At 39.7% G+C, this 26,185-nt stretch overlaps 1 protein-coding gene across 7 annotated transcripts in view; it reads right to left on the bottom strand.

The window, feature by feature from the left end:
• LOC149244923 (sugar transporter ERD6-like 6) overlaps positions 1–26,185 on the bottom strand; it is a 166,655-nt gene that overhangs the window by 28,287 nt on the left and 112,183 nt on the right. The window lies entirely within an intron of this gene.

The raw sequence follows: 26,185 nt of genomic DNA, 5'->3' as shown, positions 1-26,185 counted from the left end.
TTCTATCTGCCCATAAAGCATAGTTGATTTTGCTATCCCATGATCTCTTATTATCTCCTACTATCTTCTTGATAATGGTTATGAGATTCTTGTTACTTGATTCAGCCAGACCATTACCCTGAGGATAGTAATTTGACGAATGAGATAAGACAATGCCATACTTGAAACAAAAAGATGAAAACTCTGAGGAATTAAAAGCTTTGGCATTGTCAGTAGTGATCTTAGCAGGGACACCAAATCTAGTAATGATGTTATTTTCAATGAAATCCATAATAACCTTTTCAGTGGCATTCTTAGCAGGAATGGCCTCAACCCATTTAGTGAAATAATCTGTAGCAGTCAAAATCCATGAGTAGCCATTGCTAGAATTTTCATGGAACTTCCCTATGAAGTCCAGACCCCAATGCTGAAAAGGTGCCTCTACAATGACAGGTTGTAGGGGCAGGGCAGCAAGCTTCTATTTCCCAGTGAATAGCTGACAGGCTTGACAAGCTCTAACGAACTTGTGCACATTAGAAAAAATTGAAGGCCAATAATAACCAGCTCTCAGGATCTTGTGGGTAGTAGTTCTAGCAGCATAATGACCACCACAAAATCCTGAATGAAACTCAGAGATTAATTTCTTGGACTCAACGTCATCAACGCACCTAAGCACTATGCCCTCAGGATTTCTCCACCCAAGGTCATCCTTCATAAGGCAATACTTAGTGGCTTTTAGTCTAAGAGCCCTTCTCTTATGAGCAACTAAATGGTTAGGACATGCAAGATTCATCAAGTAATAAACTATGTCCTTGTACCACTCATGCTCTCCTAATCTTTGCAACTCTGGTGAAGATAGATCGCTAAGACAAAACAAACCAAGAGTCTTTTCGTTACCTTTAGTCAACATCTGAGCCAAACCTTGGCCTTTGACTAGCTTGGTGGGTCTGATCTCTAAATCATATTCTTGTATTTTAGTAACCCACCTAGCGCGAGTCCCTAAGAAATCAGCTTGAGTTAATATATCTTTAACAGCGGAATGTGGGACGAAAGCAATGATTTTAGAATAACCCACATAAGTTTTGAAATGCTTAAGAGACTTGACCAAGGCATAAGCCTGCTTTTCCATGGTATTGTACTTCAATTCGGAATTTTGAAGTGCTCTACTCATGAAAGCAATAGGCTGCTCGTGACCATCTTTATTCTTTTGTAGCAGGACACCAGCAATGGTATCTTTGGAAGCGAAAGAAAAAATCATGAAATCCTTGGAATAATCGGGACTAACTAAGACAGGAGCTCTTGCAATAGCACATTTGATTTCTTGAAAAGCCTTTTTGCCGTCTTCTTACCAAACAAATTTTGCATCTTTCTTTAGAAGACTTTGAAACGGCTTAGCTATTTCTGCGTAATTTGGAATAAACCTTCTAATAAAATTTGTCTTTCCAAGGAAAGACTGAAGGGATTTAAGATTATGAGGAAGATGAATCTTTTGGATTGCTTCAATTCTTTCAGGATCAATCTTGATTCCATCCTTAGAAATAATATGGCCAAGTAATTTCCCTTTTGTTACTCCAAAAACAGACTTAGCTGGATTCAAAGAAATCCCGTATTCTCTACATCTATCGAAAACCTGCCTAAGATGATTCACATGACTAATACCATCTTTAGAAAAAACAGTAAGATTATCTTGGTAAATCTCAATAAATTTCCCGATTAACCCCTTGAAGGCATAATCCATAGCCCTTTGGAATCTAGCCCCAGCATTTGTTAATCCAAACGGCATTCTGATGTATTCAAAGGTACCCCATGGTGTGGTGAATGTGGTTTTATGACGATCTTCCTTTTAACCCATACCTGATTGTATCCAGAAAAACCATCTAGCAGCGACATCATTCCAGAACCGGTTACTCTTTGCAACAAAGTCTCCATGTTTGGCGAAGGGTAATTATCTTTCTTGCATGCTAGATTAAGGTTTCGAAAATCGACACAAAGCCTTATAGTACCATTCTTTTTCCTAACAATCACCAGATTTGAACACCATGTCGAATGCCTGGTTTGAGCGATAATTCCTGCTGCAAGCATTTTCGCAAGCTCTTTTTGAACCAAAGGGGCTAATTTAGGATTAATTTGCCTAATTTTCTGGCGAAAGGGTTTAGCATTTTCATCTTTTAAGGGGATAGTATGTTCCATGACATCTTCCCTATAGCCCTTTAATTCATCATAAGAAAAAGCTAAAACATCTCGATATTCGTGAAGCAAATTAGTTAACTTTTTTCTTTCCTCCACACTAGTACCTCTACCAATTTTAACAATCTTTGGGTTTTCAGAAGTACCAATGTTTATCTTGAGATATTCGCCTGGGTCCATCTTATTTTCTTCTCTCAACTTCGTGGCATCATGCCGATCAAAATGTTGCTCTAAAGCAACCACATTCCTAGGAGTAGGATTTATGATATGCTCATAATTTAAAGATCCATCCTCCTGAGAATCTATTCGGAAATCTTCAAACTCATCCAGACTATTAAGAAAACGAATGACCTATTTTTCATCATTAAAGACCTGCCAATGCTCTGAGTTATCTGGAACAGATGGTCTAAATATTACTTCCATTTTGATCTTATCATTAATTAGCTCATTAGATAACTAGAAAGTAGTAGCAGCTACGGCAAGTTCATCTGCCAAACTATTTTTCTCTCTTGGGATAGATTTGAGGTCAAGGGCATCAAAGTGCTCCATAGTATCCCACACAGCATTTCGATAATTTCTTAATCTTTGATTTTTACATGTGAATTTATTCTTAAGCTGCATGATAATTAAATCAGAATCCCCCTTAATGCTAAGCAACTTAATCTTCAAAGATTTTTCCAATTCAAGACCCAACAATATAGCCTCATATTCAGCGACATTGTTGGTTGCTTCAAATTCTAATCGATAGGCAAACTTGAAAATGTGATCAAGGGGAGATTTAAGCACTATTCCAGCACCTTTACCATGCCTAGACGATGCACCATCGAAGTACATGTGCCAAACTCTATCCTTGAGATCCTTAATCTTATCATCGGGAGGAATTATGAAATTAGACATGATGGCATAGTTCCCAATGTCAGATTGCTCTTTGATTATCTCGTTGTGAGGTCTCTTAGGATCTTCGACATGAAATTTTCTTTCGGGCTCTCTATTTAGTCTTACAAAACCATCACCCCTAGGAGAAGGAATCATAGCATATGACCAATTCATTTGAATACTTCCTCCTAGATCAGAGGCCCACTTTCTAGATAAAAGCATACCCCAGGCATCAGGCACATCCACAACAACAATATCCATGACAATCATGATGTCTGGGTAAACTGATAGATGAACTTGCAAATCTTTGATCAAACCATGCACTTCAATTTTCTTAGAATCCATGGCACATATGTTATAGTAGGGTCTAGAAACTCTTAAGTTAAGCTATTCCATGACCCTTTTAGTCATTACACAAGCTGATGCACCAGAATCCAACATGCAATTATTCAATTTATATCCATTAACTAACAAGGTGATAAAGAAAGGCTGGTGATCTTTGTTATCTGCATCTAAGCTTTGCAAATATATGGGAGCATCGTGATAGTCAACTTCCCGAATCTTCTTTTGAGAAGTATTTATTTGAGGACCTTGGATAGCTTTTAGTAACTTATCTCTTTGGGAAGGGATTTTAGCAATCTCGGAGACAGGAACCCAGATTTTTGCATTGTTAAACCAACTTCCCAAATCGACATCTAATCCAGAGTTTAAACCAGGGTTAAAAGTTCGAGGGGGAATTTGATTCCCGCTTTGATCTTTATCCCTTCTCTGATAGGTCAAACCTTTATCTCTAGCAATTTCCAAGATTTGCTCGGGAGAGGGTTTTTCACCATATAACCTAGCCAAAATGTCATCTTCATTTTCAAGGTTATTTATACTAAAAGTTGATGAAGGATTCATAACATCATGACTATTTTCCTTGACCTCTATCCAATCATCCATAGACAAAGGAAACTTGCTACCTACCACATTTATTTGATCACCTGTCCCAAACATTCCATTATCCAAGATTCTTCTAACGATAGGGCAAGTGGCCTCTTCATGAAGAGCATCACAAACCCGACAATAAGGAGGAGCGTTATCAACCAAATTAGTTATCGGATTAGGAGGTCTCTGCTCACTAGACTGACCCTTCTTTTGCCAATTGTTATTTCTGTTATTATTATTTCGAGGTTGGAAGTTTTGCGTTTGTGTTCTTTCCATTTGAATCAACCTATTCTGCAAAGTGGCTATCTCCTTGTTATGATTAATTTCCATGGTTTCAATCTTTTGGAGAAATTTGAGAACAAGTTCGCTTTCAGGCTCTTGAACTGCTTTTCCTTTAGGTTCTTTTAGTTTCGTAGCAGCCCTATCAAAACCTGGGATCTCAGACTTCCCAGATGCCGCCTTGTCCTTTTCAAGCTCGATAGCTAAAACCTGGCACTCCCTATAATCATTAAGTCTAGCACGCCTCAATTCATAAGATGGCTCAGGACTAAAGGCATCAATGTAAAAATCTCGAAGAGATTTGTCGGTAGGTTTATAGTCTTGAGGTAATTCTTTAATAATATCATTAAACCTTTTATTAAATTCTTCAACGGTTTCATTTTCTCTCTTTTTGATTACGCTGATAGCTTTCACAAGGTGTCTTCCTTCTCTCTTATCTCCATACTTTTCCTTAAAGGCATTAACAATCGATTGTAAGGAATCAAATGAATTTTGAGGCTTTTCAGTAAACCAATCTAAAGCATCACCCTCCAAGGTCAGAACAAAAAGGGTCATTTTAACATCTTCATGATTAAAATCAGCGGCCCTTGCGTACTTCCCCAACCATGAACTAAAAGCTTTCAGATGTGAATTAGCACTGATTGCGTTATCTTCCTGAAAGATAGGCAATTTATCCATTCCATGCTTTGGAGTATCATTAGGATAACCCTGAATATTAGCAAAGTTACACGGGGCGAATATGTCCATGATGTCGTGCTCAACTGGACTAGTAAAAAGTAAATGGATATCAGAGAGGGCTTCTTGTCCGAGGTTAACAAGAAGTGTATGAGAAGAGAGTTTGTGTAATCGTACCCTGAGAGCCCTTTCAGGATCAGGAGCAGGATTGCACAGACTGCTTGGATGTCTTCTAGTATACACTCTTGTAGATAATATGTGAAGTGGAGTCGCCACCCGGACAGGAAGTGAAACACGGAAAAGCTCAAAAGGAAAGGACCAAGGACAGAAAAACTCTGTCCTCGGCAACGGCGCCAAAAAATGTTGTTGCACAGATTGTCACGACAACGCTCAAACCGGGGGCTGTCACCTTGATCCCCGATCTCTCCATTTAAGCCTGTCTCCCGTGGCTAAGGGGGGTAGACCCTATGGGATAATGAATAGCCAACTGGGGACCAGTTGGGTTGGGAGACACGAGGAAACAAGCACTAAATTGATATTATTAAGTTAATAGACCAGTGCCTTATAAAATAAATGACTAAACGATTATTTATCAAATGCTGCAAAGATATGAACTCATTAACAACACCATCAAACAACAAGGATTAACTTTTACCAAATGCAAGATATTCGATAAATGCTCAATTCCAGCAATTAAAATTTCGAAAGATAAAGTGCTTCAACCACGTAAAATGCTAACCAGAGATCACATTCATGTAGTTAATGAACATTAAAGCATGTTAAACATTAATTCCCACATCAAAAATTTTAGCCTCAGCAGAAAAGTTAAAACATAAGAAATTTCTGAGCCAAGACTGAAATTGGCAAAAAAATTCCCAAATTTTTTATATTTTTAAATAAAACAAGACTGAGCCAACTGAAATCTGAATAAGTAAAACTTTAATCTAAAGAAAATTCTAAACTATAGAAGTCTAAAGATTATTATTATTATTATTATTATTATTTAATTAAATCTAAAATCTAAATAAGACCTAAATCTAATCTAAACTAACTTACAAAATATAAATGCTAAATGAAAACTAAATAAAACAAAAAGAAAATTCCAAGTCTTTATATTTCCCCTTTCCCTTTTTTTTTTTTTATTTATCTAAATCTAAACAAAATTAAATAAATCTAAAATTAAAACTAAAGATTAAAATCTAAATATTTAAAATCAAAAAAGAAAATCAAAATCCTGAATTTTAAAATATGATAAAGCTAACATTAAAATTATCTAAGCCTAAAACTAAGCTTCAAATCTAAGACTAATCGATAATCGATGAAACAAAAATAAAACTGTCCAAAACTAAAACCAAAAATGAAAAATCAAAACGTCTAACCCACACATATAATTTCACTGTCTTTTTATGTGTACGTGAGCCCGATGGCAGCAGGATATCCGAGCAAATGTGACTGCGTGAGGTCGTTTGAAAGACTCTTTGCAGGTTCTTACAGGTTTTACACTGTGTGCAGGTTTAGCAGAGCGTGAAGAGACTGAGCAATGGGCGGTGAGTGTATGAGATACGATTTCTGGAATGGCTCGATGCAGTGACTGCAGCGTGAGGGATGGAGAATGGCAGTATGCAGAGGAGAATGGCGGAGAAGGATGAGGGACGCGTGCAGGAAAATGAGGCAGCGAATGGGCTGGACGAAGGGGCCACGGGTTTTGCTATTTGTTTGAAAGTGCAACGGTGGCAAGGATTGAAGATGCTCAGCAATGGATGAAGGATACAAGAACAGCTTCGATTGATGCGGCTACGGTTTAGAGAAATAGAGCACACAGGAGGGACGAATACGCAGATATGAAGGCGCTGCTTGCTGACAGAGATAGGAGCTGGGATGGAACAATGCTTTATGACTATGGATTTGAGCAGCGTGGAGAGAGCACTGTGTGGGAGAGGAATTTGAAAGCGGCGTAAGGAGAAGGTTGAAAAATAGCCCAAAAATTTTCCAGATCTTGTAAAAATTTTAAAATCCACACTCAGACCTTAAAAATTCCGAAAGTTGATGAAACCCCAGACAGCAAATAAATGAATCAAAAAACCCTCTTAAGATTCACCAGGGCTCTTAAAATTTTGAGTTAGTTGCCTCAGATTATCTGATGAGAACCCCGCAAGATTTTTTTTTTTTTAAATCTGTACCTACAACCTGCAATGAAAAGGAAAAAAAAAAAACACCCAGAGAATAGATATATAAACATTAAAAACCCTACAAACCAGCTACCAAATTTACAACTTTGTGACTCTGCAACAGCCAGATTTGTCAGTAACCCTCCATAATATTTTCAGAATATCAGATTTACTATGAAATACTTCAGAAATCTCTCATGCATTCATAAAACAAACTTAAATGATAAACCCAGGATCGAAACTGGCTGGGCTCTGCAAGAGAATGCTTGCGGGAGTTGGCTGGTTCAGCCGAGAACTTCCCCAAATGCCCACTGATTTTCTCAATAAGGGTTTCCTGCACAGCTCACTTCAACCATCAATAAAGAGGGAAAAAACAATACTAGATTCCAGATACAATGGAGATACCTGCCATTATTTCAGAAATCTTATTACCATTCAAACCCTAGTAAGTGAACAAGATACCTGTGTTCAGCAATACTCTACATCAAGCTATTACTAATGGCTGAGAAATAAAAATATGCAGAAATAAAGCAGCTCACAGCACTTCAGGAGAGTAACACCAGCAAGATTTCAACCCCAAAGTCTTTCTTTATTAGCACCAAAAAAAGTTTACAAGAGAGCTTTCTTCAGCACAAGACTCACAGATCGAATGATCTCAAATGACCCCTAGCACCCTATTTAAAGGAAAAATTCCCAACGGCTAGTTCGAGTGATCCATGTCAAAATGATCTCGACCGTCGATGAGGATCAAGATATCTCTTAATCTCATCCGTTGAATTTTTAATGCATTAAAAAATTGAAATTCTACATTTATTTACTCAAAAATATTATTATTTTATTATTTTTAAGTTTTTATTTTATTTTATTTTATTGTTATTTTATTATTTATTTTATTTTATTTTTATTTATTTATTTTTTATTATTATTATTTTTTATTTTTATATTTATTTTTATATCTTTTATATATATATTCTTTTTTTTACTGTTTTTTATCTTTTCAATTTTTTAATTTTTAATTTTTAATTTATTTTTAAATGGATCCTCGAACTTAGCCTTTGGAAATAATCCCTAGGACCTAGGACTTAGGACTTATGAGGGGATTAAAACATTTCATAACCCTCAATACACTTTACATCATGACTTTTACAATTTTACATCTCAAGGGGGAAAACCCATTTGACATAGACCCTCATAAACCACCTAGTTCTGTGACACAACTATAATCTAGCAGATTAACACACTAGGATTCCTCTAAGATTCTAATGACAAAATTCATTCCGGCTTTGGGGTTATGCTGAAGGAAAACTCTGCCGATCATGGATCGGTGAGACAAAAAACCTTCTAGAACGTAGATTATCACTAGAAAATTAGATCCACCTAGGCAATTTACATACATGACTCAACTCTGCTAAGATTATTTACAATTCACATATGCAGACTGGGTTTACAACATAAATTGATCAAGTCGACGATGACTGTCGAATGGCACAGACACGTCAATCAAGCGCTATCCCTTTTGCGAAGAAAAGGGGGTGTACTGCTATGGGAAGTTGACACGTAGTGGTCAACAAGAGGCATGACCAACGGATCCTCTTTCAACTGCTCCTTGGAAGGCATTTCGCGAGATCTTCTGAAAGCTCTGTCCTCCATGAACTTTACATCTCGTCGTACTACTACCTTCCTGCTCCTTGGAAGAGAGATCCTATATATCTTAGCATTCTCGCTATATCCTGCCAGATACTCCTTTTCTGCAGTCTAATCCATATTCTTCCTCTTTTCTTCGGGTATGCGACAATATGCCAAACTCCCAAATATCCTGAAATGACTGACTTCAGGTGTCTTCCCAGTGAAGACTTTTTCTGGAGTAATCTTGCCCAATGCCTTATGAGGAGTCCTGTTCTGAACATAGACAGTTGTGTTGTATGCTTCTGCCCACAGGAATTTTGGCATATCCTGATCACACAGCATGGCTCTAGCTGCTTCTACAATAGTCCTGTTTTTCGTTTTTGCCACCCTATTCTGCTCCGGATTGTAGGGAGATGTCCACTCTCTTCTGATGCCTTCCTTAGCGCAATAATCAATGAAGTCCTTATCGACATATTCTCCACCATTATCTGAGTGCAAGACTTTTATTTTCTTACCTGTCAGATTCTTCACTAGAGCCTTGAACTCCTTGAATCGACAGAAAACCTCATCCTTGGTTTTCAGAAAATAGATCCAAGTTTTCCTCGAGTGGTCATCAATGAAGGTAAGGAAATACTCAGCATCGCTGAGAGCTGTAATGGACATAGGTCCGGAGATATCTGAGTGTATCAATCCTAGTACACTCTCTGCCCTGTGGTTGCTCCTAGGAAATGTTGCCTTGGCATACTTTCCAAGAGCGCATCCCCTACATACATCATCTCGTTCTGTACTCAGATCCGGAACTCCTGTTATGGTGCTCTTGAGAATTCTCAGAGCTCCACGGTGCAAGTGACACATCCTTCTGTGCCATAGTTCGTTCAAGTCTTTGTCCCCATGACTGCCTATTAGTGCCATTGGAGATTCTAGTTGTAATCTGTACAACCGATTACTTTTGATCCCGATCTGCACTTTTTTTTCCAGCGTGGGTGTTTGACGTATAGTTTTTCCTTGATGAAGTAGACGTCATAGCCCTTGCCTTGTAGTTGTGACACGGAAAGTAAGTTCATCCCCAATCTTGGCACATGCAGTACATTTGTGGCATGGAACCGCTCTCCCGATTCTGTCTGAAACACTATGGTACCCTTTCCTACAGGAGTACAATTTATCTTGTTCCACATGGTGATCTGAAAGTTCATCTTCTCTTCTCGATATTTTGAGAAACACTCCCTGATTCCCGTCATATGCCACGAGGCTCCACTGTCTATATACAATACTTCTGACGATGCAGCACTAATCATGCACGCCACTTCTTCTTCCAACCTTGAAGCCAACATAGAGAAATCGAAATCTCTCTCTCTTGTGCAATCTTCTGAAAATCTACGTGAGTCTCCTAAGGTGGATGCCTCTACATCGTGGTCTCGACTCTCAACCCATAACTGATTTTTCCTTTTTGTCTCTGATTACTCGCTCTGATACCATGAGAAAATTCTATCACTACAGCAACTGATTTACTTTTCCTACTTATTTCATCATAAGTTATTCATGAAATTACTTCAACAAACATTAAAATAAACATTGTTGTAGATATCACACCGTAATACAGAAACAAACATATGCACACATTGAAACAGTTATTTTGGACTATTGTCCCTAGAAAAACCCAGTGTGGGAAAACCGGTGCAGCAAGGGAGGATTTTTTTTATTCAGCGATTTTCTTATCAACAAGGTGCGAAACCGGCTTACCCACAGATAGACAAACTTCCAGCACTTTTCTAAACCTGGCGTAGACCCTATTGACCTCTGCTACAGCCTGAAACCCTCTGTGTCAACCTGAAACCCTCTGCGTCAGCGTACTGAGGCTTTGCACAGCCTCTCTAGGATTCTGCGCCACTCCTGCAGCCTTTGCGTGGATGACGTAGGCCCTTCTGGCTCTGCACAGTCTCTGTTTCTTGTGCGTGGCTTCCTCTGGCTCTACATCTGCCTCTTCTGCGCTGATCTCCCCTCTCTCTGTTCCGTACTTTCTACCTCCTGACTACTCTCCAGACCACTGGTTCAATTTCTCAGCGAACCCCGCTCCAAAAATTGAACTAACTGGTCTCCCTCAGTGTGTTCTCCAAGTGCCCCTCAAGCCTCCTCTTATACTTTTTCTGTTGACATCTCAACAGTCGAAATTAAGTCCCTAATCAATGGTTAAGATTAGATCTGGCTTGATCCATGTCTTTTGGACCCTTCTAACACAGATTCATATTAATACATATTAATATTTTATACTCCACTAAAAATATTAATTATTTTAATATCTCCTGATCTGTTTAGAATCTGCCCAAACCCTTTCTCGGTGTTGGAGATCTTATGTGCCCCAACCTCTCCACCAAATTTCGTGGCTAGAGCACATCCGATGCTACCCCAAATCAACACTGCCTTTGCAAGAATTTCGAACTCCCTTCCTCCTTCAGCGTTGGGCTCTTCCAACACTGCTCTCTTGTTTCCCCTGCAGCTTCGATACCATGTAAAAATTTGGATGCCCAAATTTTTGCTACAACAACTGATTATGTTTCTTCTTTTTGTTAATTACTAAACAAAATTATTTACTGTTTCCTACAGTAAACACCGAAACTAATACACTGCAGCCTTCACCATTTAAATAGAATGTGGAAACAAAAAACTAAACAAGAAATAAATACACAACACATCTGCACAATTATTTTTGGACAAATGTCCCCAGAAAGACCCAGTGTGGGAAAACCGGTGCAACAACTAAGAGTTTTATTATTAAGCAGTAGTAATTTTGAGTACAATTTGTTGGATGCCCAACTGGCTATCCTATATAGAGAGAAATTGGACAAAACAAGTAGTGAGATGCTTTCACCCTGTCACTGGAAGAATCTGACTCTGATCTCGCTGGAATAGAGGCTTTACGTCCCTTCTGCATCAGCTTCTGCGTAGAACTATGTCAACCCCACACAGTTTATGTGTCACCTCTGCTAGGGACTGCACTCCTCCTCCTTCGAACCCTCTGCTAACCAGAAACTTTGATTTCCAGCCTCCCGGTTTCACACCCCGGCTCCCGGCTTCTGAAACTCGATTTCATCAGTCATAATTCGATCTCCCTCTGGGCTCTGCACTGCCACTGCTTCAGCACTGCGTGGGCTAGCGTCAACCTCTCTTTGGAAGTCATTATGTCCTCTCTGCCTTGTACTCTCCGACCCAGGAAAAACTCCTCACCGGATACTATCCCTGCCCCTCAATGCAAAAGATCACTTCAAAATTCTCTCCAGCTGCTCTACTTCAGAAAATCGATCTTTTGATCTTCACTCGATGCGTTTTCCAAGTGCCCCTTAAGCCTCTTCTGATATCTTTTTGTTGGACAACCAACGGCCTAGATTAACTTCTAATCAATGGCTTAGATCATTTTGGCTTGATCCTCGTCTTCTTCTAAATGTTTCATCCACAATTAGATTAATACTTTTTAATTATTTTAATTTCCTAAGTTTAGACTTAGGGACCCATTAAAGATTTTTTGTTTTTTTTAATCAGTCTCCGGGTGGAATTTCCCAAAACGATTTATGGGTATTGGAAAATGCATGTGTCTAAGCCTCCTTGAAAATTTTGAGACTTAAAGCACATCCGATGCTACCAGAAATCAACACAAAATATCTTGAAATTTTCAATATACCCTTTGCCGGGGACCTCCAAAAATTAAAAACTTTAAAACCCACGAATTTCAAATGTTGGAAAATTTAATTTTTCCTAGGACCTAAATTAATTAAATTTCTGACTTAGTATTTTTAATTTATTTTAGCCAGAAAATGTAATTAATTAACACATGAGGGGATTAATACTTTTTTCAACCCTCTAATATTTAGCCACGGTGTTTAATTATGAGGGACCATGCACTATATATATATATATATATATATATATATATATATATATATATATATATATATATATATTTATTTATTTATTTATTTATCAAGATATTACAAGTTAATACATGAAGGGGGAACACCCGTTCGTTATAGACCCTCAACATTTACCCATTTATGCGACACGGAATATGATCTAGTACACTAAGTGACTTGTAATAAAATAATTTAACCAAATAGCTAGAATTATTCCCAAATCACTTTTATAGAGACTCGATAAATAACACTAGGACTCGTCTAAGATCCCGATGACAAAATCCACTCTAGTGTTGGGGTGAGGTTGGAGGGAAACACTTTGTTGATCATCCGTGTCTAGAAACACACATGAATCAGTGAGACGAAAAACCTCCTAGGATAGAAATCATCATCAGAAAAATAAACTTACCTAGGTTGTTACATGTGAAAAATTTTTAATCTAATAAACCGAAATCCTACTGCAGTAAACTGATTTACATTACCTACGTGTATTCTTCATTTAACAAGTTATTTTTGGAAATATTCAGAAAATATAAATGTAAATACAATGAAACCTACACCTCTATACAGATCAAGTACTGAAAAATAAATGAGACAATAATTCAAAGGACACACTTATTGTTGGACTAAACATCCCAAAAAAACCCCAATTTGGGAAAACTGGTGCAGCAGCTCTGAGGGTTTTCTATTATTAAGCAGATGTTTTGAATACATATGCTGGATGCCCTCCTGGAAAACCAATGACAAAGAAGTACAATAGCGGAGAACCTGAGTGAGTTTTACCTCACTTTACCGACAGAATTCGGTTGATCCGGTAGCAAAACTGGTTGGCCCCGATTACAACTTCGCTGTCCCTTCGTAGTAATTGTGTGGGCCTGCGTGGAGCTCTTTGAGGCTCTATGTCAGCCCTTTTGCCCACTGCGTCAGCTGTTTCAGCAGTTTCCAGTAGCTCCCCGGCTTTCTGCGTGGGATACAGTTCTTCCTCTGTGCTGGTCCTCCTGGCTCTGCGTCAAGGCTGTGGGGGCCCAGATTGGCCCAATGTCAACTCTCCCGGCTACTACACTGCCTCCACAAGTTTCTCTTCTCCTCTATGTCTATATTCCCGAACTATCACTGCCCCTCAGCTGCAAGATCTCCCCAATCGATTTCCGTCTTGAGAACTTCTCACCTAAGAAAATCGATTTCCTCAATCTCTCTGTGTGTCTTCTCCAACTGACCCCAAGCCTCCATTTGTTGAGTAATCAACTGTCGTGATCTAATCTCTAATCAATGGCTAAGATTAAATTAGACTTAATCCTTGTCTCTTAGAAGCTTCTCACCCATATTTTTATTAATACCCATTATATTTTAATTTTCCTAAGTTTAGACTTAGGAACCCCATTAAAAATATTAATTATTTTAATAAAATACAATCCGGGTGGAATTTCACCAAACGATTTCTAGGTCTTGGATATCTCATGATTCTAGCCTCTCCACAAAATTTGGGAGCTAGCGCACATCCGATGCTACCCAAAAATCAGCATTACATATATTTGTCTTACTAGGATCATTTACATTACAAAATGAAGAATGGGTTTACAAAACTCCAGTGTACATATAGCTGATAATGATGAATCTGTGGATTATCTAATTTCTCAAGCATGATGGAAATCTTTGTGCGAGAAAATGTACAACTATGGGGTAGTTGACATGGAGTGGTCAACACTCTCTAAGCAAGGTACTATGTATTCTAGGGAAAGGGAAGAGAGGATTTGAGGGTTAGGTTTATGGGATAAGACTTGTGAAGGAGTTCCCCAATCCCTAAAATTCTCATTAGAATTGGTATCCCGAATGGTTCTTGAAGAATAGTCTTTAAAAAAAGCAAGACCACACAGGGCCAAGTGGACCCAGTCTAGGTTATGAGGAAAGAATGTAGCAACCAATGATATTATTACCCTAGACATGGTAGGGAAAGGATCAAAGAAAGTATTTTCTCTTGAAGATGTTGTTTTGATCCTATGAGGTACTAGCCTTGGGGATGGCAGGGCAAGTTTTGATCTCGGAGCTAGGGCTTGGATTTTCTCCCAACTCCACCGTTAGAATGGCTTCAAAATTGGAGGAGATCTAGAGGAAAGGCCAGCGCAGAGACCCTAGGAGATCAATTTTTTTTATGGCTAGCTTGTCCCAAAATTGATGCCCTAGGTACCCCAACTTGGCTACACTTGCAAGGAGGTGAAAGAATGTGATTTTTAGTGAGCAACCTTGGTAGCTCAGTGCCTTAATATTTGGGATAATGGAGTCTATGATGAATATGAGTAGGATTTCTTGGTTTCGAGTCAAGGAGGCTTCAAGATGACTTCACTTGCCTTCTAGGTTAAGAAGAAGCAACCTTGCAGCTTTTATACTTTGATGTGAAAAAGGAATGGCTTATGAAGGCCAAATTCAATGATAGAATTTCCCCTAGGAGATTTCGCTCATATTACATGGCCCATACATTGAGAGATGCTATAATATAGACAAATTTAAGCAGCAAATGCATGCAACAATTAGCCATAGAATAGTGAAAATCCCAATACAACGTAGATGACAAAAGTAAGCAAGAATAACATTAAAAAGCATGTACTTACATGTAATAGATTATATCCAACCATTCACAATTGACAATAGAGAAGATCCAAGCGAAGATAAACCAATATCCACACATCAAAACTCATCCATAAAGCTCCATTCATCCTATAGAAAAAGTGCAAAAATCTCAAGGGAGATAAGAGATCCAAACCAAAGTGATGATGATCAAATGAGCTCATCTCATTTGTATTTATACACCACTTAGGAGTTCGAATTAACCTCCTTGTCCTACATAAGCCCCAAAAATAAAATAATGTTCTAATAATACACATTTCGGTGACAAGCCCACCAAACTAGCTCATAAATGAAAAAGTAAGCCTCTCAAGAGGTCAAATAATAATATATGCATGTCGTAGGGTCCTCTAAGAGGCCTGATGAGGTCCATGGGTGCCACAATGAAGAATAAGACCCTCAAAAGCAGTGGACAAGGGGTTGACCACTTGTAATAACCTTTGGTGGTCCAAATGCAATGTGGGGGCACACAAGTGTTCTCATGGATCTCGAAACAAATCGAAAATGCCTGTAGGTCGCCTTCAACAGCTTGGATGATAGTGTGGGTGATGCCACATCATCGTGCAAGTACTGGATCATTTGCCAAGTGTATGGTGTATATCTGGAGTCGATTGGGCATGATAGATCAGGTGCATCCTCCTCATCCAATAACTGAACCACGAGCAATCTCTGAATGGCTATGGGGATTCATGGAGTGCAAACTACTGTTGTTGATGCCCATGGCTCTCAACGCTCACCCTACATGTGCCATTGTAGCCCTATGGAGGATTAGGACCCTGTATAGGGAGACCAAACCTAAAATGGAAACCATCTACAATCCTACATAAGATCCGATGTGTCCCCTAGCCTTCCAGTACAACAAGTCATTAGAGAAATCGAGTAAATGAGCTTACCTAATCATGGACCACAGGTGGGGACTTCATGATGGTCCGCCCTTCCATAATGGGCTTAGAGATGTGTCAATGTCTCCTAAATTCCAAATGGGGTTAGCCAAGTACCTTATTAGGTGGTTTCTACTTGTAAAGGTGATAATATTCAAGGTACATCCTTCAAAAGGTGGTGGCATGTGACAGATATGGTGAATGAAGTAGGGGATGAGAAGGGGTAGCCTTGGGTCAGATGCTGGGGTACAAGGGTAGCTAATAAGAGAGAAGCCCACACTTGGGTTTATAATGTATAGGAGGGAGCAATTGTGGTACATGAGGTGCCCCGTACTTGATTTTTTGACCCTTCTTTTATGCCTTTTTCCTTTTTATGATTTTCTTTGATTAACTACTCAGGCCTCAAAAGGTTGCAGCATGATGTATAAGATATAGTAGTGAATTTCCCCTTTTAAGGTGGGATAGTTCATCGCCCACCAAGGGTTGGGACAATCAAGGATTCCTATATGATGCAGAAGGCTCATAGAAACTATAGGAACCAAGGTGATGGGGTAGAGCTCATGTATTGGCTTCTGCCTACGTGCTAAACGTATTTGTCCCGACCATCTTTTGCATTTTTTGGTACATTTTCCTATTGAATGTGGCCAGATATGCTTTTAACTTTCTTTTCAGCTACATCAACCTCCGTGCTTCATTCCAAGCCATGACCCAAGATGTGGGCAAGGGGAAGGGGCAAGCTAACACTATGTGGACCCAATGGAGGAATGTGGACCCAGGCAGGAGAAATGATGGATGGGGTAATAATGAATGGAAAGACGGTGATATAAGCGGATAAGGGAGTGAGACCACACAACCGAAATCGGGGTTTCCCAATGAAATATCATCCCTGGAACCGAATGGTCAATAAAAGAGATCCCACGAGACTAGAATGCAAGGTTAATTCCTAAGAGGGGTCTAGGGGACAAAAGCACAGACCTAGCCCATTCTTTCCGCCAAATCCCCCCATTAATCCATGCCCAGAAGTGTCCATGATAAGAAAACTACAATACTCAATTTCCATATGACAAATCATACCTTTATATTCGAGAGGCCCACCTTCAAACATACGATCATTAAAGATGGGCGAGGGACCACGTGGCTAGCTCAGGTGGTGGAGAACATGGCATAATGAGCTAGCTGGTGGCTTCAAGGGGCTGTTGTCTGCCCACTGAGGACTATCTTGGAGAAAAAAATATTCTCCTAGGGATATTACCCACAAAATGTTGGGTAACAAGTCTATCCTCCTTTTATAATTTCTCCCCATGCTTCTAGACTCGTTTTTTAATTATTATTTTATTGGTGGGGGCCATTTTCCAATAAGTGACTTTTGCCTCCATTTTAATAAAATAATATTTTTCCGCCAATCTCCAATAAAATAATACTTTCCACCTTTCTCCAAAATAATATTTTCCCCTTTACTTAATATCACTAAAATTAGGCAAAATTCCCATGCTCACAAAATTGGGGATATTACAACACCCAAATATGGGCCTCCCTAATCATAGCTACCCTTGTACCATGGCATGTCGCTTGGAGCCTTCCCCTGATGCCCCTTTGTTCCATCATTATATCACATGACGCCAACAATATGACGGATGTGCCATGTACCTGTCACTCCCCTAGAGGTTGAAACCACTTAATAGGGGTCTTTGATTAACCTCCTTGTTGAACTTGAGACATTTGTACACTCTAAAAGCCCATTATGGAAGGGCATGCCACTATAAAGTGCCCACTTGGTTCCATGACTTGTAAGCCCATTTTCTCAATTACACTAATGATTTTTTGTATTGGATGGTGAGGAGAAGCATTGGATCTTATGCAGGATTACAGGTGGGTCTTCATCTTGGGGTGTGGACCCCCTTTACGAGGTCCAAGCCCTCTAGAGGGTCATATTGGCATTTATAGGGAGTGTGTTAAGAGGCATGGGCCTCCACTATAGCAGAGAGTTGATAACCATGCCATGGGATCCTTCAACACCACTCATTGCTCGCTCTTGTTCCATTTATTTGATGATGATGATGCACCTGGACCACCTTGCCCATCCGGCTACACACTTGCACCACACACTTGGCAATTGATCCAGGGCCTAGATGGGGTTGTGTCTCACCATGGGAGATGAAGGGATGGTTTGCATCATTCTTCCAGCCCTTGCAGATGGGATACATGCTTGTTCGATTCAGTTGGAGACCCATGAGGATGATTGTGTGCCCCACAACGACCTAGGGGCACCACAAGACATTTTATTGGAGATAAAGGGGTTATCCCCTTCATCACTATTTTGGGGCCCTTTCATTCATTTTGGCACATGTTGGACTCCATTTGGCCTCCCAACGTGTTGATTTCTAGTAGCATCGGATGTGCTCTGTTGTCACACAGAGTGTCTAGGCAGCGTGACAATGCTCAGATTGGGGGCTGTCACCCTGATCCCCAATCTCTCCGTTTAAGCTGTCTCCCTACAACAAGCTAAGGGGGGTAAACCCTATGGATAAATGAGATGAAGGAGAACCAGATGGGAATCAACTGGCTCGGGAGACATAGTGAGGCAATCGAATACTTGATTAAGGCTTAGCAAGATTTAGAATTTGATTAAATTTTAAATGATTAATCCCAGTGCCTTATGGAGTCAACGATCCAAGTAATTGATTATCAACTGCTGCTTAGGAAGATGAAATCTATTTGCAATTCCACAATAAAAATCTTTAACAATCGCTTGAAAATATTTGCAAAATCTCTAGCAAGTAATAAGCAATAAATAATTCAAGCTATGACAATCAATTTCACTAGATGCACAATGTCTTAGCAATTAAATTTCAGGAGAGACAAATACCTTAATCAACCACGAAATTTAAAAGCTAACCAGCTCAGATCCTAGAATTTAAATGATTATGCTTAATGACCCAAATCTAGGAAATTCACCACTTTCAAATAGTTAATGTTCAGATAAAAATTTAAGCACATTTAACTATAGATAAATGGCAAACACTAATACCACAAAAGTATTCGATTAGTCTTAGGAAAACTTTTTGATGTGCTAAGCAATACTAAATGTGGTAAATGATTAATGACCTAAATAAATCAAAAGATTCAATAATTTAAAAAAAAAATTAGAAGGTCCCAAAATCACATGATAATTAAAAATGAAGGGCCTTCCCTTTTTTATTTTTTTATTTTTTTTTAATTTTTTGTTGATTTTAAATCAAAATGAAACGAAGAAAAAAAAATGAAACAAATTAACACAAAATAGAACTATATGCAAATTTATGCCTAATCGAAAATAAAATTAAAAGGAACTAATCCTAAGCTAACACCATAAAATCATACGATGAAATAAAAAAGAAAACCTAACCCTATGACAAAGATCAAACAAAAGATGTCGAAAGTTTTTTGAATGCAGGTCTGCCTGAGAACTTGACGGCAACAGCGTTTGGAGATGAGGATGAACGATGGGAGAGGTTAGGAGCTCGAGCAAGGGGAGTGAGGGCGAAGGAGTATGGCGGAGGGTGATGGTTTGAGAGACGCAATGGAATGAACGCAAGTGTGATGAGATGGCTGCTTGGAGGGAGAAATAATGCAGTGTAAGGCAGCAATAGACTACGTGAGGATGCTGGAGGAGCTTGCTGCGTGGAGGTGGACTGGCAACAAATCAAGATAGGGCTGCAGTTTTGTGTGGAGGGAGTATGGTTATGTTGAGAGATGGGCAAGGGCAAACAAGCAAGAGGGAATGGAGTTGCAGATTCGATTTAAAAGGCTGGCGGTGGGAGAAAGGAAGGCTACGGATAAGGACAGAAGAGAGGTGGGGGTTTAGAACAGACAGTGATGGAAAAGCAGCTGCGTAGGTAACTAGTCAAAGAGCAGCAAATGATAAGAAATGAGACTACTGCAGAGGAGAAATGCGAAGGGATATGTAGGTCTGATACTAAGCAAAGGGAGCTGGAGAAGATGTTGATGGTGAAATAGCAAAGACCAAAAGACTGCGTGAGGATGGCAGCAGTGTCAGTAGGGTTTCGATGACGACAGAGAGAAGGGATGCACGAAGGAGAATGAGGAAGGTTGGAGCTGTAGGAAACACGGAGGGGAGAGCTGTGGGAACTGCAGGGAAAACCGGATTGCCCACAGAAAAATTCGAATTTTTTCTTGCAATAAAAATAAAACCTTAGGCAACAACAGAAGAAACTGAAAACGCAGGTAGCAAACCGATGCCCCAAAAACCCTTGAAGAAATTTTTCGAAAATTTTAATAAAAATTTTAAATCATCCTGCTTCAGATTTGCCTGAAAAACCCCACAAAAATTTTCCAAATCTAAAATAAATACCCCAGCAAGAGCCGATTTTGAGGCCAGATCTTACCCTCCAGGGCCTAGATCTGGCTTCAAACAAGATCTCCTTTTTAGACCTGCAACCTACAATGGAAAAAAACAAAATACCCAGAAACAATATATACAATGATGAAATTAAAAAAAAAAACCCAAAAACCCAGTTAAATAATTACAGTAATTACAAGCTGAAGGCTCTAAATAGCCAAATCTATCATTATGCCACACATATTTTTTTTTAAAATTATGATTTAAAGTGAGGTGCTTCAAAGAAAACCCTTCATGCATCAACAATGAAATTTTTAATGATAAGCCCGGGATCAAATAAAACTAGGCTCTTCCGGAAATGCTAATCGGGAGTTCGCTGGTCCAACTGAAAACTTCTCCGAATGCCCGATGATATCAAAATCAAGGATTTCCTGTATAGCTCAATTCAACCATTAACGCAGAGAGAGCAAACGACAATAAAATTCAGATTTAATGGAGATACCTGCCATTATATTCAGAATTTAAACTACCATTCAAACCCTAGTGTTCAAGCAAGATACCTGTGCTTAAACCACTCTTTAGAAAGCTATTATCAATGGCTAAAAATGAAATATATGCATGAAAATAACACATCTTACAACATTCCCACGAACAGTAACACCAACAGAGATTAACCCCAAAATCTTTCTTTATTGCTCAAAAAAAAAAAGTTTACAAGAGAGCTTTCACTTAGCACACGATCAAAAGATCGAGTCAACTCAACTGAAAACTAACCTCCTATTTAAAGACAAATCTTCCAACGACTAGTTTGAGTGATCCTTGTCAAAGTGATCTCAACCGTTGATGAGGATCAAAATTTATTTTAATCTCATCCGTCGAAATTTTAAATTATTGAGGAAATTCAAAATTATCAATTAAATGCATTTTAATTAATTCAAAAATTAAATTTTTGAATTAATTTCCTCAAAATTTTGACTTTGACTTAACCCTAGGGACCAAGGGCATAAAATTTAGCAAAATAATCAATTAACCTTAGTCTCTGGACTTTTTAAAATTTAATTTTTTAAAGGATCCTCGAATTTAGCCTTTGGAAAATTTAAATTTACCTAGGACCTAGGACTTATGAGGGGATAAATTATTTTTCTAATCCTCAAGACATTTTACATCATGATTTTTACATTTTTACATCTCAAGGGGGAAAACCCATTTGCTATAGACCTTCATAGACTACTCAGTTCTGCAACACAAACATAATCTAACAGATCAAGCAATTTGTAATAAAATAACCTAACCAAATAGTTAAGATTATTCCCAAATCACTTTTACATAGACTCGATCTAACACACTAGAACTCCCCTAACATTTTAGTGACAAAATCCATTCCAGCTTTGGGGTAAGGCTGAAGGAAAACTCTGCCGACCATGGGTCAATGAGACAAAAAACCTTCCGGAATGTAGATCGTCACCAGAAGATTAGGTTTACCTAGGCAATTACATACATGACACAGATCTGCTAAGATTATTTCCAATTCACACATGTAGAAAGGGTTTATAATATAAGATGATCCTCAAGCTGATGATGATAGCTGGATGGCAGGAACACATTGATTAGGCGCTATCCCTTTTGCGAAAAAGGGGGTGTATTGCAATGGGTAGTTGACACGTAGTGGTCAACATGCTCTAAGTCTCAAATTTTGTAGGGAGGCTTGGGCACACATATTCCAAAGAACCCAGAAAGAGGATTGGGAAATTCCACCCAGAGACATTTTTATTAAAATAATTAATTATTTTTAATGGGTCCCTAAGTCTAAACTTAGGAAATTAAGATAATTAATGGGTATTAATCTAACTGAGGGTGTAACTTCTAGAAGAAGACGAGGATCAAGCAGAAATGATCTTAGACATTGATTAGCTTCTAATCTGGGCCATTGAATGCCAACGAGAAGATTATTTAAGGAGGCTTGAGGGTCATTTGGAAAACACACTGAGAGTTGATCAGTTAAAACGAATTACTAAAGCTACAACAACGTAGTGATTTTGTAGTGATCATGCAGAGAGGGGCAGAGAGAGTTTTGGCTGGAGTATCTTCTCTGGAGCAAGGAATAATCAACAGAGAGGCAGAGAGACATGTAGAAGAGGTAGCGTAGTGCCCAAAGAGGGTGACACAGAGCCAGGTAGGGCTCACGCAGAGCAATGCAAAGCCTTCACACAGAAGTCCAAGATTTGATGGGGGTTTGATGTTCTGAGCCAGGAGGGCTGGAGTCAGCTCCTGAGAGAAAATCGATCCAGCAAAGAGGTGAGGTAGAGCCTTAGAGGCTGTGACACAGGCCCACACAGTGAGTGCATAGGGGCAACGTAGAAGTAGCTGGGGACTCGTTAGTTCAATTGTCGTATCAGCCGAGACTTGTAATGTAGAGTGAGGTAATCTCACTAATTTCTTCTACTGAGTGATATTCTCTATACTAGATTGCCAACAAGACATCCAGAGTTTGTATTCAGAAATAACTTCTGCTTAATAATAAAAACCCTCAAATTTGTTGCACCGGTTTTCCTACATTGGGTTTTTCCGGAGAGGTTTGTCCAAAAACAACTGTCATTTTTGTTGTATCTCTCTATTGTTCAGTTTCTTGTTTCGGCATATTATTTTAAATGGTGTAGGTTGCAGTGTATGTATTTCAATGTTTGTCATAGGAAACTACAAATAACTTGTTCATGTAAATTAACAAGTAGGAGCAATATTATCAGTTGCTACAGTAGGAATTCAGGTGACCGAATTTTCACATGGTATCAGAGCAGTGCAGGTGAGACAAGAAGAGCAGTGCCAGAGAACCCAGCGTTGAGCAGAGGAGGTCGAATAACTTTAGGAGGTAGTAGTTCGAATCCCTAGAGGGATTGCGCAGTCCAAGCCAAGAGGGCTGAATTTTCGAGGAAAGTCTCTCTCTGAGTGAGTCGACAGAGAGGAAGGGCTTCCAGATCGAAATCTTGTCGTGCCAGAGGGAGAAGCATAGAGCCTCAGCATGAGGAAGAGCTGGTGGGATGCAGTTTTTTTAGAGGTAGATTGTTGGGCTGAAAGATGTCAAAAAAGAGAGGAGAAGCACAGTGAGGGAATTTTTCCTCAGTAGACTTCCCGCCAAGAAGTCCGTTTTCTTATTGCCTGAGCAGCAACAATAAGAGATAAAGAGGAGCAGTTCGACATTTTCATGGCAGAGATGGCAGCCAGTGGGTTGAGAGATCAGGACAGGTTGGATGGGGCATCCAACTATGTGATCTGGAAGGCAAGGATGTTGTGCCTTCTAGATGAGCATTTTCTCAAGGCCTATGTTGACAGCGTGGTGGTTGTGCATGCAAATCCAGATCCGATGAAGAAGTACAGGGGAGAAATGGCAAAGGCCAAGAGAATGATCCTTGATGGAGTAAAGGATCATGTGGTATGTCACATCGCTAGCAGAGGGATTGCTAAGGAGATGTGGGATGCCTTGGCAACACTGTATCAAGGATCTTCTGAGCAGCGGAAGCTATACTTAGAGCAGAAACTAAGATCTACATAGATGCAGAATGGGGAGCGCATTGATCCGTTCCTCACAAAGCTTCAGGAGACCCGAGATGAGTTAGCAACTATGGGGTCCACACCTCAAGGTTCTAAGATGGTGAGAATGGCCCTAAACTCAGTCTCAGAAGAGTGGTAGGTCTTTTTCCAGAGCATCCTAGGCAGGGCAACTTTGCTATACTGGGATAGTATGTGGGCAGCTCTCAAGCAGGAAGAGCTGAGGAGAGACCTTGTCAACTGTAAGCTTGATAAAAGAAACAGCAATGGGTCGAAGCCCAAGGAGGAGGAAGAGAATGCAGCCCTTGCATCCAAGGGGCAACAGGAGCAGCAAAAGCGAAAGAAGGATGTCTCAAAGATCAAATTCTTCAGGTGTGGTGAATAGTCGAGATACCCCAGGAGGGAGGTGGGATGATTTGGAGTTGTAGTTCGAAAGAGCTACAGATGGGCAGGATCCTTGAGGAGTCCACCTCTCAGAACAATACCTTGCTACAGGAGCCCAGATCAGTAGTAGAAGGATGGACTAAGTGTCAGATGGTGCAGAGGAGTGTTGAACTAACAGATACAGTGGCTAGAACGCCAAGTTTGAGCAGTGTAGTGCAGAGTTGCAGCAGTGCAAGGAGGCACAATGCAGTAGTAGTAGCAGCACAATGGCTTCAGAGGGATAGCATAGGATTAGCAGCAGTCAGATCTTCAAAATCGAGATGCATCTATGCTGAAAACTTGTTTAGTAATTTGGAATGTTTTTCCGTTGTTATTGCAGGAGCAACAGCAGTTTGCAGTGCACGAGCAGTTGGCAGTGGCAGTGCCAGCAACAACACTGACGTAAAAATTTAGAGGGAGTTGTAGTACGGATGTAGTGTTAACAGTGGCAGGGTCAACAACAGTACAATTGCAGTAGAAGCACAGTAGTTGGTGAACAGCATGTCAGACATCAGCAGTGCAGAGGACAATGTTATGGAGTCGGGGTGATGCTTTAGTGGGAGGCATTGCTAGAGCACATTCCTCACTAAGAGGGAGTGCTGCTTTCTAGTAGCATAGGATGTGCTCTAAGTCTCAAATTTTGCAAGGAGGCTTGGGCACATGTATTCCAAAGAACTCAAAAATCGTTTTGGGAAATTCCACTCAGAGACAATTTTATTAAAATAATTAATTATTTTTAATGGTTCCCTAACTCTAAACTTAGGAAATTAAAATAATTAATGGGTATTAATCTAACAGAGGGTGTAACTTCTAGAAGAAGACGAGGATCAAGTAGAAATGATCTTAGCCATTGATTAGCTTCTAATCTGGGTCGTTGGATGTTTACAAGAAGATTATTTAAGGAGGCTTGAGGGTCATCTGGAAAACACATAGAGAGTTGATCAGTCAGATCAAATTGTTGAAGCTACAACAACATAATGATTTCCTAATGATCACACAGAGAGGGGCAGAGAGATTTTTGGTTGGAGTATCTTCTCCGGAGCCAAGAATACTCAACAGAGAGGTAGAGAGACATGTAGAGGAGGCAGCGCAATGCCAAGAAAGGGTGACACAGAACCAGGTAGGGCTCAAGCAGAGCCTTCACTCAGAAGTGTGAGATTTGCTGGGGGTTTGATGTTTTGAGCCGGGAGGGCTGGAGAGACATGTAGAGGAGGTAGCGCAGTGCCCAGAGAGGGTGATGCAAAGCCAGGTAGGGCTCATGTAGAGCCTTCACACAAAAATCTGAGATTAGCTGGGGGTTTGACGTTCTGAGCCGGGAGGGCTGGAGTCAGCTCCTGAGAGAAAATCGATACAGCAAAGAGGTGACACAAGGCCTTAGCGGTTGTGACGCAGGCCCACACAATGACTGTGTAGGGGCAGCGTAGAAGTAGTCGGGGACGCATTGGTTCAGCTGCCGGATCTTTTAAAATTGGAAACTAGGGCCAAATTTCATGTGGGTCACCTTATTCATGGCTGATTATATTTTTATTGGATTCCTTTTGTCGAGAGGTGTAGGATTGATCTAAAGATCATCCAATTCCGATAAGGATTTATGGAGATATGAATTTATTTTGATTATGGACAAATTGTCAAAGTCGGCCAACAACTTATGTAGGCTCAGAAGCCCAATAGACACATCTATTCATCATCAACATTTTCATATAAATACAGGATGTCTCCTCCTCATTTGGACACACACTTCTCATCCATCTCTCTCTCTCT

This window comes from Pinus tabuliformis, chromosome 7, assembly GCF_031772625.1.
Source record: "Pinus tabuliformis cultivar Carrire ecotype Pingquan chromosome 7, CPIR1, whole genome shotgun sequence".
Classification (NCBI taxonomy): Eukaryota; Viridiplantae; Streptophyta; class Pinopsida; order Pinales; family Pinaceae; genus Pinus; species Pinus tabuliformis.
This window is presented reverse-complemented; position numbering and strand designations above follow the sequence as displayed.